Below are 15,032 nucleotides of genomic sequence, written 5' to 3' on the forward strand. Positions count from 1 at the left end.
CTGGAATCTGCTTATCCCCGCATGTGTGATTGTTGACCTCTTTTGTTCGCTTACTGAACGAGCAACGCATTTCCCACTGGTCTTTTCGTTCTTGCATCTGTACGTTTTTAGGCCTGAGCCTATGAGCGTACTCCTTGCATCCTTGTTGGCGGCAGCTTCGTTTTAACTGCTCGCTGCTCCGCTACAGCAGATAGTCGCCCCCTGGTCGCGACTTCAGGACGTTGATGCGTAGAGCCGGAAAACTGTGCCGCATATGTATACACGGCACCCCCGCGCTACTTCACAGTGTCCCATTGGCCTCGCGCAGGAGGAATGCTCAGCGGCCTTGGACGAAGGCCATCGTGTAGCCAACTACGTACTACTACCCTGTGGTCTCCTGGATTTATCTCAGGGTGCGTGCAGCTGCTGGGTTCACGGGGCGGCCAGAGCTGCCAATGAGCGGCTATTGACAATTTCCTAATGAGCGAGTCCCGATTTTGCGTACACTTACCGCGAAATATGGCGACAAACACGAAAAAAGGCAATCGATAGGAGCAGAAGATAGACAACCGGGCGAAGACAATTTAATATTTGTGAGTGTTTTTTGATGGCTGCTTTGGAGATCGTCAATGACCCCCCCCCCCCTTCATAAAGCCCAGCTGCGACACGGGCTGTTCCGTACTTATTATTTGCACGAACGCACCTTGAAAGGACAGGACACTCTGCGAAGAACTTCGCTTTTTATAGAGCATTGATAATCGCCACTGCAGGGAGCGCATCATGTCCCGTCGCGTGTATGTATGCATTCATCGCTTAAACGTGAGCACAATGTCTGAGTCGCGGCGCCTGATAGAGTGAAAATAAAATGCGACCGTGTTCTCAACTTGCGAACTTCGTAAAGGCTTCTCGCGAATTAACAGTGATCTCATGCACTACGCAAGATATAACTTACGCAGCAGTGCTGAAAAGAAGCTCACCAGTCTTCATTCGCATTTTTTTAGAATGAGTCGCACAACCTCCACTTGACAGCGTTCCCCGACAGACCACAAGGTGGAAGCAGCTTGCATGAGGGCGAACTGGAATTAATGGTAAGTGGTCTGTGCTGAGCACTGTGAACAGCAAGAATGCTGCATCCTCCATTTGTGGGGCATTTGTTGGAGACAGCTTCACACAGGAAATTTAAAGTAGCTTACAGACACTGTTAGTTCGAACCTAAAAAAAAAATCCTTGGAAATGGTGAAGCACTCTCATGACAATATATAAAAGGAGTTTCTTGAAAGCGCCACTTATGAACAGAGGCGTAAACAGCAGTACGAACTGACGTTTTTGGACTACTAGCCTGAAGCGCTGGCAGAGCAATAGCGCGCCACCGTATGGCATTTTATAGTGTTTCTTGGTGCTTCCAGTGCTTCCCGCGCCCTCCGAGCTCCACTAAATGAGTGGCACATGTTCGCGTATAGCTTCCCACCTTGTTCGCTCGAATGAATTGGAGTGGGCTAGTTTTTGACGTAAGAACTATATGTTTAGTATTTGCTTATGAAGAAGCAACTTCATATTTCGCTGAGAGGTACACGTCGGCATGCTAAACCTGATAAGCTTGAATACTGGCCCCTTTTATTGTGTGCTTTTTACAGTCAACTCACCCATAGGAATCGCGAACGGCCTTTGCGCTGCAACGTTAAGTAAGGGTCGTATCAGATGCTTTATAAGCCTCAGTTAAGCATGAAATTGTACCTAATGCATTCGGAATTACATCTAAAAGTGGCAGCATGCATAATCGCTAAAGGTGAAGGATAGGTGTAAACGGTTTGTTTTGATGTTTAGATTCGCGGTCCGTAGTTGGCACTTCAGTTCGTCATCAGTCTGTCACGAGCTGTTTCTTTACGATTAGCATTTCAATTAGAGAAGGCTGTGATAGTTACCATTTTTTAAAATTATTTACTATGCTACCGGCACCGCAGCTGCCCGGAAGTATGAGCGCTGTTGAAAAAGAGCAGTTGCGCCAGGCCACACTGTTGCCGAAAGGAATGCAGTTTCAATACTTAGTGGCGCTTCATCGCTTCCTTGCATCTGTGATTTCTGCAAAGCATGTTGTGGATGTACTGTTGGCAGTGTTTGTCTTTAACCAACGTCTTGGCCATTTTGCATACTGCCAACACTGTACGTGGCATAGCGAAACGCGGTAGTGTTTTGTTATTGTTTTGCGAATTGCTGACAAACTTCGGTAATCACCAACCTGTGCGCTTCGATTTATTCTTTGTGCCGGTACCGTGCCCGTCGTTTGTTTGTTCTGTGTGCCTTAATTTAGTTTATTTTTTATGTTTGGGTCTTTTTTGTCTATCCTAAGTTTCTTGTTTTCCTGTTTTTGTCGTGTTCAGAGTGCCGCCTTATTATTGTCATTCTACTTCTACATCATTCCCCTTGTGGAGCAGACGGGGCGTTGCGCCTCTTCGGGGGGCTGTTCTGCTTCCTTTTCCATTTCCTTGTTCCTCACGTTTATCGCACCAGACAGTAGCAATAATAAACTGCCTCGACGCAGCTTCACTGGCGGCTGCAGTATGACGACTCGTTCGGCGTCGAGGAACCCCTGAACGAGATTGGCGTGGACAAGCGGGGCTTGGTGGCCCGCGGCACGCATCGCGTTTTCTTGGGCTCCGTTGGACTCTGAGCGGATGCTGCGCACCATGGCCAACCGGATGGTGCTCGGGCCCCAGTTCACCTTCCACACGCGCGACCGACAGCTGCTGGACATCCCTGTGCCACGGGTGGGCTCAATTACTCGCCCATCCGGAAGTGATCACCTCGGGCTCAGCCTAAGCCAACTAAAGTGCTTCGTCGCAGCTCATTCTTGAGTGGAGGCAGGAAAAAGAGTCGTCATTTATACAAAGGCAGTGCTGGCATACGACGGACAAGGACAATTAAAAAGTGGACACAACTGCGTAGTTGCATCCACTTCTTGTCTTCCTCTGTCGTCCTCCAGCGCTACCTTTTTAACAATAAGAAAAGCCACCCAACCCGCCCAGTGACGTACCTTGCTCAAATCGGCATTTATCATCGAGCCTGCACGTTCAGTTTTGTTAGGAAACGAGTCTCTGCCGCACTATAGGAAATGCCGATACGCAACCTGTCACCTTCATGTCACTCCAGGATGTAGCGCACATGGTAATTTTACGGGTTCACTTTTGCGGCATCCTGCATCTTTCAATTGATAACTACTGAGAAATGGCGCCTTGGACTGCTCAATTGACTGCAACACCTGGCTGTTTCCATGAATTTATATGGACTGTCAACATGCTGAACAGACTAAATGTTTTGGGGTGCTGGAAGTGTCGATACTGTTTTCCTGCTAGCGTATTTTGCTAGTGCTCTCGATACCCTCGATACACCAGCACTACCCTCAACGATTTGTCCGTTTCCTCATACACGGTGGCACCAAGCATCAAGCATGTACGAAATGCTTTCCATTCGCTTACATATTTGCCGCTTCGCATGGTCATGCGCGGAAATATACGGTGCCTTCAAAAACGCTTCACGTACGCACTGGTATGGCGGGGTCGCAGCTTCCGCTCTTATTTTCTTCCGAGTCAAAAGCTGTGCTTTGCAAAGCCGTTTGAAGGGGTCTGCTGGTGAGTCTCGCTGTTAGCCTATACAGCATAACCTAAGTTCGACGATAGCTCATTTGGTCAGGCATGAGGTGAAGTGAATCACGGTCACTGGCCAAGTTTGTTGAAGTATTGACGGTTTGGAACTGCTTACGGGTTCCTTGTTCAGTGAACAAAGAACCCGTGCGCGGTTCAGAACTATCGATACTGCATCCAATTTGGTCATCGAACAAGAAATCCGTACGCGGTTCCGAAACGTCAATATTTCATCAGACTTGGCCAGTGACTGCGATTCACTTCATTTTACCCTATAACAAAGGCTCGAATGAGCCAGCCATCATCCAGAGAAGCATGCCGAAATTAGTTGAAGGTATTAGAACACTGTGTGCCCCAACGTTAACTTCCTGCGCATACACTGTGACGCAGGCAAGCGGGCTGCAGTACCCGCTGCCAGCAAACCTACACCTCCTGACACTGGAGCACATTGGAAACAGCCGTGCAATCGTACGCCTGGAACACCTGTATCCCGGCGTCAAGGACAACAGGCTCAATAGGCCTGCTTCACTATCCCTAAAGGTGAGCCCCATCCCGCTCTCCGCAGTTTTTAACAAAGCGTAAATTAGAAGCTTGAAATTTGTTCTTTAGATCCCCAGTCAGCTTCTTCTTAATGGCTCGCCTCGAACTCATCGTGTGCCTTGCCACTCGTTTTTTTTTTACATTTCTAAAATTTTTTGCCGTTGGTTTAGCTTCTTTATTAACATAATTGGAACACCATCTGGTCCTGTTGATGTGCCACAAGGAACCTTCTCTGCCCTTTCCCACTCTCTTTGCTCAGGTGAAGCTATTGCAGTAACCTGTCTATCCTCCTTTGATAAATTATCTGCAACATTTCTTTCTTTAAATTTTTCTGTCATCCTTGTTCCTATGTGTTTTATCGCTTCATCCCCTTTTAGTCGAATACCCTGATCTGTAACAAACCTTTGTTCTAGCCTAGTCTCATTACTCATTGCATTTAGATGCTTCCAGAATTTTTGAGCTGCTTTTCTATCCTTTTTATTTACTTTTCACATCCATTGAGCACCCTTTCTTCTAATTTTCTCATTAATTAAAAGAAATAGGATGCTTCCCTTCTACACTTTATGAAGGTATCCCATTTTCTGTCTACTTCAACCTCGGGTTCCCCCTCTTCTTGGAATATCTGTGTTCTCTGGACGCTTCCTGACGTTTCTCTATCGCCCTCTTGACCTCCTCATCCCACCAACTCTTGGGTTTGCGTCTTTTCCCTTTTAGCTTTACTCGCACCTTAGCTAGCTCTAGCTCCAGAAATCGAGTTAATTTGGTATAAGTCCATTCTGTTTCACTATCCTCAAAAATTACTTTCTCAATTTGTTTGGCTGCTGCTTCCAATTGCTTTTCTGAGTAAAAATTCTCCTCTGATTGTTCATCTCGCTTCAGTCCTACATGGGTTTCTCTTCTGAAACTCAACTTGTTATGCTTGTGCTCACTACCTAGGCTTCTGGAACCATGTTCATCTATGCTCATTACCCCTAATCTATTATACATTTTCTGTGACATTAGTGCATAATCTATCGTCGTGTGCAGACTCCCTCCTTCCCATGTTATGAGTCCTTAACACTTCTCGCTACTGTTGCATACAACTTACTCATGCCTGTCACACATATCCAGCAGCACGTTTCGTTTCGAATCTGTGTACCCGTCCACATCTTCAGTGTATGCATACATGCCACCAAGTATAGTTATCTCACCCTCTCCTCATAGCTCATCATTGTCGCTTACGATACATTCTATCATTTTTTTGTTTTCCTCTTTGGCATTAGCTCCTGTCCACAGATATACAAAGCCAAGGAATGTTTGCTCCGCTCCCACTTTTCCTATTAGCCATAAATATTCATTGCATTCCTGTTTGACCCTGTGCCACATAATAAATTTATGAATGAATGTCCCAATTGGGTGCCTTCTCCATGTCCCTAAGATGTGTTTCTAGTAAGCGATATACCATTCATTTGTCTTGTCTTAACTGTTCTTGTGTTTCCTCCCATTTCAGCCTATTCCTGCTGCCTTGCATGTTAATGTACCCTATATCTGAATTAACTTTGCACTGTGTCTATTTATTATCCCATGGGTCCATTATTTCCTTCATCTTGGCACCTTCCTTGGTTCGTCCTTGTCTGCACTGGCTCCCTCAGAGCTCTGCGTTCCCCCCCAAAAAAGCTGTTGCCTGGCGACCTATCCTACCCTCTACCTTCTTGCCACCGGCACCACTTAGAAATCATAAGTCGACAAACTTGGTCGGTACTGCGAATCTGCGATATGCTAAAAAAAACCAAGCGAGCGAGTAACGACACTGACTCCTGAAACCAAGCGGCTCGCTGCGGCCGATCTCAATCACCATACCGCGTATGCCAACGCGGTTTCAGCGTTCTATTTCACTTTGCCACGCTGATGCTCAGCGGACGTCTGTCAGTGGCCTGTAGCTGACCCTGGTCATATTACAGTGACACGATGCCTCACTTTTCCTACTGACCTACACCCGTCTCTGTCTTCACTTCGCGCCGCCCGCGCAGCCGCGCTGCGAGACTGCTCAGGGTCCCGTGGCTGCTGATCACGATATCTGATGGTTGTTTAGCAGACAGTCCATGTATTGGCTAAATGAATGCTTCCAGACAATTGTACAGGATTCAGCATTTACCGCACGGATACGTAACTCCTACAGGAATGCGCCCATGACGACGACTGCATCTCGGCGCTACTTTTGTTTACATATCTGCATCTGCATACAGGCAGCAATTGCGCGTTATTTCGGCAGGAATTGCAAGCTGAGTTCCACTTATGTTAAGCAAGCTCATCTCTTTTGCGCTGGCTGCGGCTTTATACTTGTTTGTGCAGTGCGATAACTTTTCTAGAATCGACGAAGAATGCGAGTGCCAGCCGATAGGGAATGCTTCATAGCCAGGTTGGTGATAACACGTAAAACCGGCGTTTCTGACTCGTTGTAGCTGCTTTTTTTTTTGCTTTTTCCGATGTGTCCAGTACTTGAATTTAAATTGGTTTATCTAGAGGTATGTTCGGCACCCATTTAAGATAAACAAAATGGCTTAATTTGTTGCCCTCGAGCGACGCCGATGTAGCTCCCGCCGTGGGCGCCTGCAGCATTGACCGACAGACTGGGTCACACCGCCTAGCAGCGGCGCTTCCCGCTTGATGTATTTGCGTCCTAAGATGTAAACAATCCTCGATTTAAGGTCACTGTTGTCAAAACCACGCTCGATGACCATACCTATCTGCTAAAACTTTTGAACTCGCTCTCCACAATCGCTGACATCGCACATACGAACCCGGCGGACTCTCTAGGCCTATATATATATTCGTACTACAGCCGCGCCGAAGGGTGAACATAAGAAATGTAGTCGCTCGTTTCGCTTATTCGTATAACGGAGAAGGTGCAAACAAGAGAGTCATCGTCTCATCGACGTGAAGGGTTCGCTCGGCCGCCGATATAAGGTGCTGGCTGGTGTGTCAGCAACGGCATATATGCCGATCAGCATACCGACCGCTGAGTCGCCGAAGCAGCGCCTCGCTGATGTCGCGTGTCGCCGTCCATAGCATGTCACGTTACTCTGTTGTGATGTCACTGCTATTCACTGATATCGTTCCCAGGGCTCTATGTTACTTCCTATAGCGCTAGCGATGGGCATCGATTGAGAGAAAGAGCACTTAGGGACTCTTTGGAGCTAAATTAAAATATATTTTAAGCGCTTGTTGCATCCAATACTTCGCCATAGGTGACCTTACATACAGACGAAGCCTATAACAAGCTTACTATAGCCTCAAAATTTGATGTCCCAACCCCTTTAAGGCATCCGCCATGGTCCCTCTAAATCACTCTTTCCATCGCTTGAGCATCAGTACAAAGTGGTAATGGGGCAGTTTTCTGCATATATGTATCATGTGAACATAACAGGTGTTATTTTATTAGTGAATATGTCCCACCTGAGAATGTACGTCCAAGCCCAAAATGAATGCTTTATTAAAAGCAGAAGTATGTTGTGTTGTTAACTGCATAAAAATTAGTATTTTATAATTTTCAAATTGCATTTATTTGGCTTGTGGTTACATTAACGTTAAACTGAAATTGAAAAACAGTCATTTGTAATACCAGGCAGAAGCGACATGGAACTCAATTATAAGGTCTGTATTAATTAATTGGTAGTGAAAACCAAAGCTTTGAGAAGCAAGTATTAGAAGAACCAGTAAGATTATGGGTCAGCCATTATAATTAATGATGCAACCAACTTAAGCGAACTTGAACAAAGAATAAGCACTGATACCATGGGTAGAAAATCACGCCCTGTCAGGTGAATTGCATGAATAGCCTTCATTTTGAAAATAGTTGACGTCGTACTCCCATGCAGCTGATGCTACATATCCGCCCATTCCATCAGCCATGAAATGTCCAACTATGGAAGGGTAGCTATAAAATTTCATATTAGCATTATAAGAACGCCTTGAGCGCATGATATTTTATAGCATTATAAAATTTTCACGAATAAAACTACAGCCAGATTATTGCATAGGAAAATAAATACCAAGGATCCGGTGTTGTGTTCTGAACCTCAACGAGTGCAGCGAAATAGTTGAAGGCACTTGCGGACTCATCGTTCAAGAGCTATTCTATTCCTATAGGATAGGATATTCCTATATATCCTAAGGAAGATATTCTACCTGACCTTCTTGGGGAAAAAAATAGCGAAACAAAACCCTGGAAAACCAAGATTGGCAGTTGCCTTTTTTCAAATACAACAAACTTGCAGCCAAATGTTGTAGGTTATTGTTTTACCATTCCAAGGAGGGTTGCCCAGGTTATCCTACGGGGTGGCGTACATCGAAGGGGGAGTTAATTTTTGTGCATTTTTGTGCAGGCGAAATAAAAAGAACAAATTGCGGCATAGAGACAGCGATATATTGGTTTCGCACAGCAACGCAAAGATTAAGCAGCTTAGGTGCTTGTGAGCGAACAAACTCAATTCCTCAAGGGACAGAAAGAAGCGCCGGGCAAATTTTCGAGGTAGCGGCCGCCATCCCTTGCCTCCCGTGGGCGCAGTCAGTGAAACACAGCCACTGATTTCACTTTGAAAGGTTAAAAATAATTATCCATTCGTTTTGTGCATCTTCATTGCCAGCCAAGCGGTGATGCATTAAAAGATGGGATATTTATGGAATAACGCCATAACAAACAGCCCGACTGTCCTGTCAGCCCCTCGTAGCCACGCACCACGCGTAATGACGACGCGCTGCTCCTGCTCAATGGATGGATGGATGGATAAGGCTAAACCCTTTAAATTGGGCGGTGGCTCAAGCCACCCTAGCCATGACTTATGAAATTTTACTCTTGTCTTGATTTTAGCCACCAATCTGATAACCTTCGCTTGGTTACTTCTACCCGCTTAATCTACTTTCCCTTCACTGTCCTTAAACCCCAATACCCTGGGTAAATCAGCCCCACTGCTTTTCACTGTAGGGTGAAGCCTTTTACAGAAAAGTATCAAGTGTTCAGCCGTTTCCTCCTCCTCTCCGCACGCAATGCACAACGTGTCTATCTCGTGGTACCTGACTCTATACGTCTTAGTTCGCAAAACTCCAGTCCTGGCCTCAAACAACAAAAAGCTTCCCCTGCAATTATCATAGATATTTTCTTTGGCAATTTCCTTTTTAAAGGTCCGGTAGTGCCGATTTCGTCAGCATCCCTATTTTCCACAGAGCTCTCTCTGTTTCTTTAACCATTTTATTAACCGATAATTGCTTATTTGCCCCCTTACTGCTGTCCAGATATTTGCTTGTCAATTTTCTAGTTCGCTTTCTCCATTTCGTGTCAACATTCTTTATATACAGGTATCTGAAAACTTTCCTAGCCCACCGCTTTTCCTCCATCCTTCGCAATCGTTCCTCAAATGCTATCTTACTGCTAGCCTCTCTGCTCTCGAAAGACGCCCATCCCATATCACCCTGTACCCCCTGATTTGGTGTATTGCCATGTGCTCCCAAAGCTATAGCCTCCCTACGCCACGTTGTTTAATTTCTAACCTTCCTTGAACATCTGGTCTCATGCATGGCGCTGCGAAGTGTTTCGCAAGCTTTCGTTTCAAATGTGTCGCCGCTGCGCGTTTCCAACCGCTATGAAAAGCAATGTTGCTGGCAAAAGATATGCTTTTGCATTCTGCAGAGTATATATCTGGGTGAATTTTGGCTAGTTTTGCGGGGCATGGGAATGTGTGTGTTTGGAGCTGCCTGAGTGTGGTTGCTTGCTCTAGCGTGAGCATGGGGCTGGGAGCGGAAATTCCCTTCTGCTCCTTTGATAGAAAGTGGTGATTTCACCAAAGGTGAGTAGATGGTCCCTCGCTGATCTGGCCCCGTGGTTTGGGAACACGCGTGGTCCTGCCCGGATAGCTAGTTCTCAGGCTATGTTGTTGACCTTTTCATTTCCTAGGAGGCCTGAGAGTACAGGGGTCCACATTAGTTTGATTCGAGTTTCTGGGCAGCATTTGCTAATTAGTGTTGCGGCCGGGGGGGTGTACTCTGCCGTTGAAGGTATTGGTGAGCGCTACCTAAATATGGAAAGGGACGAACACACAGGACAAGCGCTTTCAAGCGCTATTTTTTCCTTCATATCGCTCTTGTCAGCGCCGTGTGCTCTTCCCTCTTCTGTGTATGATTTGGCGTTAATATGTGTATATAGTCATGCTTCTTCAGAGAATAAACAGTTGTTAGAAAGCGCTTGTCCTGTGTGTTCGTCCCTTACCATATTTTGGTAGCGCTCACCAATACCTTCAAGGATGCATTTCCAACTAGCCCCAGTTGTAGCTCTTTTGACTCTGCCTTTTATGAAGTCATTTACAGCAGTTTTTGAGTCGCTTATTGTGCTATTTTCTTGTGAGACTTTTAGGCACATGGTGCTGCTGCTTCTACTTCTTCTAGACTTTTTGCTGGCATGGTCACAGCTGCTACGCGTTCTCTTTTGTGGTCAGCTATAGCCACAACATATGACTCTGTGCCTGTACTCGGCAGCGTCGACATACAGCACTGACTTGTCGTCTTATCCATGGATAGTATATATTGACGAAGAAGAAGGAGCGCCGACCAAAGAAAAACAAAAAACAAAAACAGACGTATATAGTATATATCTGGGTGAATTTTGGCTAGTACTGCGGGGCATGATGTTTATTGTGCATATTTGCCACTCGAGCTTTCCTTCTGCTGATGTTGTGAGAGGGGTGCATGTTTTTTGGGAGGGGTGGTCTTATGAATCTTAAGATACATCCCCTTATTTCCCTATCGAGATCCATGATTCAAGGTGAGTTTTGCCTGCATTTTACGTTGGCAATTTCTGGAATTTTTCTACCGGCTGCAGTTTTGGAGAGTCGTATTATCTGCCCTGTCAACTGCGCCTCAATGAGTTCTTCTGCCGTATTTGTTATGCTTAGACCCTTGAGCCTAGCTATGGGGTGTTGGGTGGTAGTCTCAAAGCCATTTCGTATGCCCTGCTCTTTAGAGCGTCTATTCTATTTCTTTCCTTTTGCGTGAGTCTGAGATATGGGAGTGCGCAGCATATGCGGCTTAGCACAAAGGCTTGCGCTAGCCTGAACGTTTCCTTTTCCTTTAGTCCTTTGTTTTTGCTGGTGACTCTCTTGATGAGCCTGGCTGTGTGGTCAACGTAGTTAGTCATATTTCTGATGAAGGTAGAGTTTTACCTATTGCTTTGCAGTCGCATTCCCAAGATCCTGACTTCTTTGACCATTGGTATGCCAAGATTGTCTATCCTGAGTTCGATTTTGTTTTGATGACTTTCTCTGCCCATGGGGGGGGGGGGGGGGGGGGGGATGATGAGCAGCTCAGATTTGGAAGGAGAGTAGGCCAGTCCGGCTTTTTTGGCTACTTCGATTACTACGTTGGCACCTGTGGCAAGTTAGGAAAGACAGGGTGGACGGGGAGCTAGTGCAGTGCGAGGAGTGCAAGCGTTGGTGCTATTTAGACGAGACGGTTTTCGGGAGCGTAGCCGAGGCAGAGAGGGGCTAGCTTCGCGTGCAGGCTGTGTCAGCAATTTGAGGAGGCCATTTGGAATGGAAGGGGAACGGGCAGCTAGAATTAAGGAACTCAAAGGAGACCTGAAGGTGGAGCAAGAGCTACGGGTTAAGCTAGAAAGTCAGGTCACCGAGTCGCTTAAGAGGGAGGGTGCTAAGGCCGACCTGTTGGAGCGAATTGTGGGCGAGCTGAAAGAAGAGCGGGAAAAGCGGGCCCAGCTAGAAGAGCAGGTGGAGGCGCTCAGGTCGCGGCCGGCAGGTCACCCCAGTTCGAGGCAGCGTCACGTGATGGACGAGGACAGCGTAGTACACCTTAAGACCGTGCAGGCTGGGAAACATTATTTTTTATTTTTTCTCTGCCCACACTAATATATGTCCCTCCGGCAGAACGCAGCAGCAACACAGAGGCTCGTCGTCCCTAGAGCATGGCAGCGCAGCAGGCTTTTAGTGGAGAAGATGGAAAGGTAACGACGGGCACGGTGAAGGGTGACAGTAGCGCATGGCGGCGGGAGAGACAGCTAGCGCAATCCGGAGGGCAAGTCGCAGGCAGGAAGCGAATGGTTATAGCGCTGAAGGGTACTAGTAGTGAGTGAATTGAACGTAGCAAGGGTTGAGGAAGGCATTTTAACAACAGTGAAGGCAGACAGGCGGGTGCAAGTGGAGGCCCAGTCAGAGAAGTGTACTGTAGATGCAGTGGCCAAAGCCCAGGAGGTGGTAGGGGACAACATGGATAATGAACACTTTGTCATTATCCATGCTGGACTCAACAATGTGCTGAAGGGGAGGAGCCAGAACCTCGAAAGACAGAAGTGGGGATGCATAGGCTTAGAAATGCCTCTGAGAGTGTACATGTGACCATATGCACAGTCCCAGAGGTCAAGAGGCAGTCTAGCGGGACGGAAAGCAGGGTCGTTGAAACTAACCGTGTAATTAGGTTAATGAGTCGATGACTAGAATACGGGGTAATGGACGCTAACAGGTACATGTACAAGGCCAGCTCCCACCCTTTTGCACAGGATGGCATTCACTCAGCGGTGCCGGTGGCAAGAGGGTAGGGGGTAGGATAGGTCGCCAGGCAACAGCTTTTTTGGGGGTACCCAGAGCTCTGAGGTATCCAGTGCAGACAAGGACGAACCAAGGAAGGTGCCAAGATCAAGGAAATAATGGACCCATGGGATAAGAAATAGACACAGTGCAAAGTTAATTCAGATATAGGGTACAGTAACATGCAAGGCAGCAGGAATAGGCTGAAATGGGAGGAAACACAAGAACAGTTAAGACAAGACAAATGAATGGAATATGGCTTACTAGAAACACATCTTAGGGACATGGAGAAGCCACCCAATTGGGGCATTTATTCATAAAATTATGAAGTGGCCCAGGGTCAAACAGGAATGCAAGGAATATTTATGGCTAATAGGAAAAGTGGCAGGGGAGCAAACACTCCTTGGTTTTGTATATCTGTGGACAGGAGCTAATGCCAAAGAGGAAAACAAAAAAACGGTAGAATGTATCGTAAGCGATAATGATGAGCTAGGAGGAGAAAGTGAGATAACTATACTAGGCGACATGAATGCACACACTGAAGATGTGGGCGGGTACACAGATTCGACAGGAAGCATGCTGCTGGATATGCGTGATAGGCATGATTTAGTTTTATGCAGCAGTACCGAGAAGTGTGAAGGGCTGATAACATGGGAGGCAGGGAGTCTGCACTCGACAATAGATTATGCACTAATGTCACAAAGGATGTATAATAGGTTAGGGGTAATGAGCATAGATGAATATGGCTCCAGAAGTCTAGGTAGTGACCACAGAGGTACCAAGCTGAGTTTCAGAAGAGACCAATGTAGGACTAAGGTCAGATGAATGGGATCACATGGGATCTTTTACTCAGAAAAGACATTGGAAGCAGCAGCCAAACAAACTGAGAAAGTAATTTTTGAGGATAATGAAACAGAATGGACTTCTGCAAAATTAACTCGATTACTTGAGCTAGAGCTAGCTAAGGTGTGCGTCGTGCCAAAAGGGAAAAGAACATGCAAGCCCAAGATTTGGTGGGATGAGGAGGTCGAGAAGGCCATAGAGAATCGTCATGAAGCATCCAGGGAACATAGACATTCCAAGAGGGGGGAACCAGAAGCTGAAGTAGACAGAAAATGGGATACCTTCATAAAGTGCAGAAGGGAAGCATCCTATTTAGTCAATTATAAAATTAGCAGAAAGGGTGCCCAATGGATTTCAAAAGTAAATAAAAAGGATAGAAAAGGAGCTCAGAAATTTCAGAAACATCTCAACTCCATGAGTAGTAAGACTAGGCTAGAGCAAAGATTTACAGTTACAGATCAGGGTATTGGGCTAAAATGGGATGAAGCAATGGAACTTATAGAAACAAGGATGACAGAAAAAATTAAAAAACAAAGAAATGTTGCACATAATTTATCGAAGGATTATAGACAAGTCACCACAGTTGTTTCGCTTGGAGAGAGTGGGAAAGAAGCAGTTTCCTAGTGGTACGTCGACAGGACCAGACCAGGGCTCCTGGCGGGAGGCTGCGTCTACCTCTGCAATGTTCCAGTTGCAGAGGACGAGGGCACGCAACTGTGCACAGGGTGCCACTGTTGTGCGCAACACATTTTTGGAGTTTTTTAGTACTGAAGGCCAAGTGCCCTGGCAGTGGAGCCTGCCTGGTGTCAGCAAGCCGTAAGGCTTGGGCAGTGGCTCAGCCATGTGTGCGTCGAGTGCAGACTACTAATTGTAGTTGCACGTTTCCTTCTCATCCATTCTCTTAGATGACAGTCTATCATCATCTTGCATTAGCTTTATGGTTTTATGGGGGTTTAATGTCCCAAAGCGACTCGGGCTATGAGGGACGCTGTAGTGAAGGCCTCCGGAATAATTTCGACCACCTGGGGTTCTTTAACGTGCACTGACATCACACAGCACACGGGCGCCTTGTGCATTTGCCTCCATTGAAATGCGGCCGCTGCGGTCGGGTTCGAACCCGGATACTCCGGCTTAGTAGATGAGTACCTTAACCACTAAGCCACTGCAAAGGGTACCATTAATGATTTCATTGTTTGATCTGCCATAATCTGGTATTTTTCTAGAAGGTGGTCTGCTTTTCATTGATAATGAAAAAGTGGTGTGATAGAAAAGGAATAGTGATAGAAAAAAAAAGCCATACGTTGTTTAAACAATGTATCATATTTACATCCCTCAGCCGAGCTATTTAGTCAGCATCATATAATCAATATGCACTCCCTTTATAATTACCGTCTCCTCCACCAGTTTCATTTTGGTAATGCAAAGTATAAAGAATTCTTATTGACACTTTCAGGTGCAATGTTATGCT

General features: G+C 46.2%; 2 pseudogenes; both read left to right on the forward strand.

The window, feature by feature from the left end:
- LOC144128196 (lysosomal alpha-mannosidase-like) overlaps window positions 1–4,287 on the forward strand; it is a 101,718-nt pseudogene extending 97,431 nt beyond the window's left edge.
- A 7,206-nt stretch (window positions 4,288–11,493) lies between these two features.
- LOC144128197 (uncharacterized) lies at window positions 11,494–14,384 on the forward strand (annotated as a pseudogene).
- Window positions 14,385–15,032: the final 648 nt, after the last annotated feature.

This window comes from Amblyomma americanum, chromosome 1 (genome assembly GCF_052857255.1).
Source record: "Amblyomma americanum isolate KBUSLIRL-KWMA chromosome 1, ASM5285725v1, whole genome shotgun sequence".
NCBI lineage: Eukaryota > Metazoa > Arthropoda > Arachnida > Ixodida > Ixodidae > Amblyomma > Amblyomma americanum.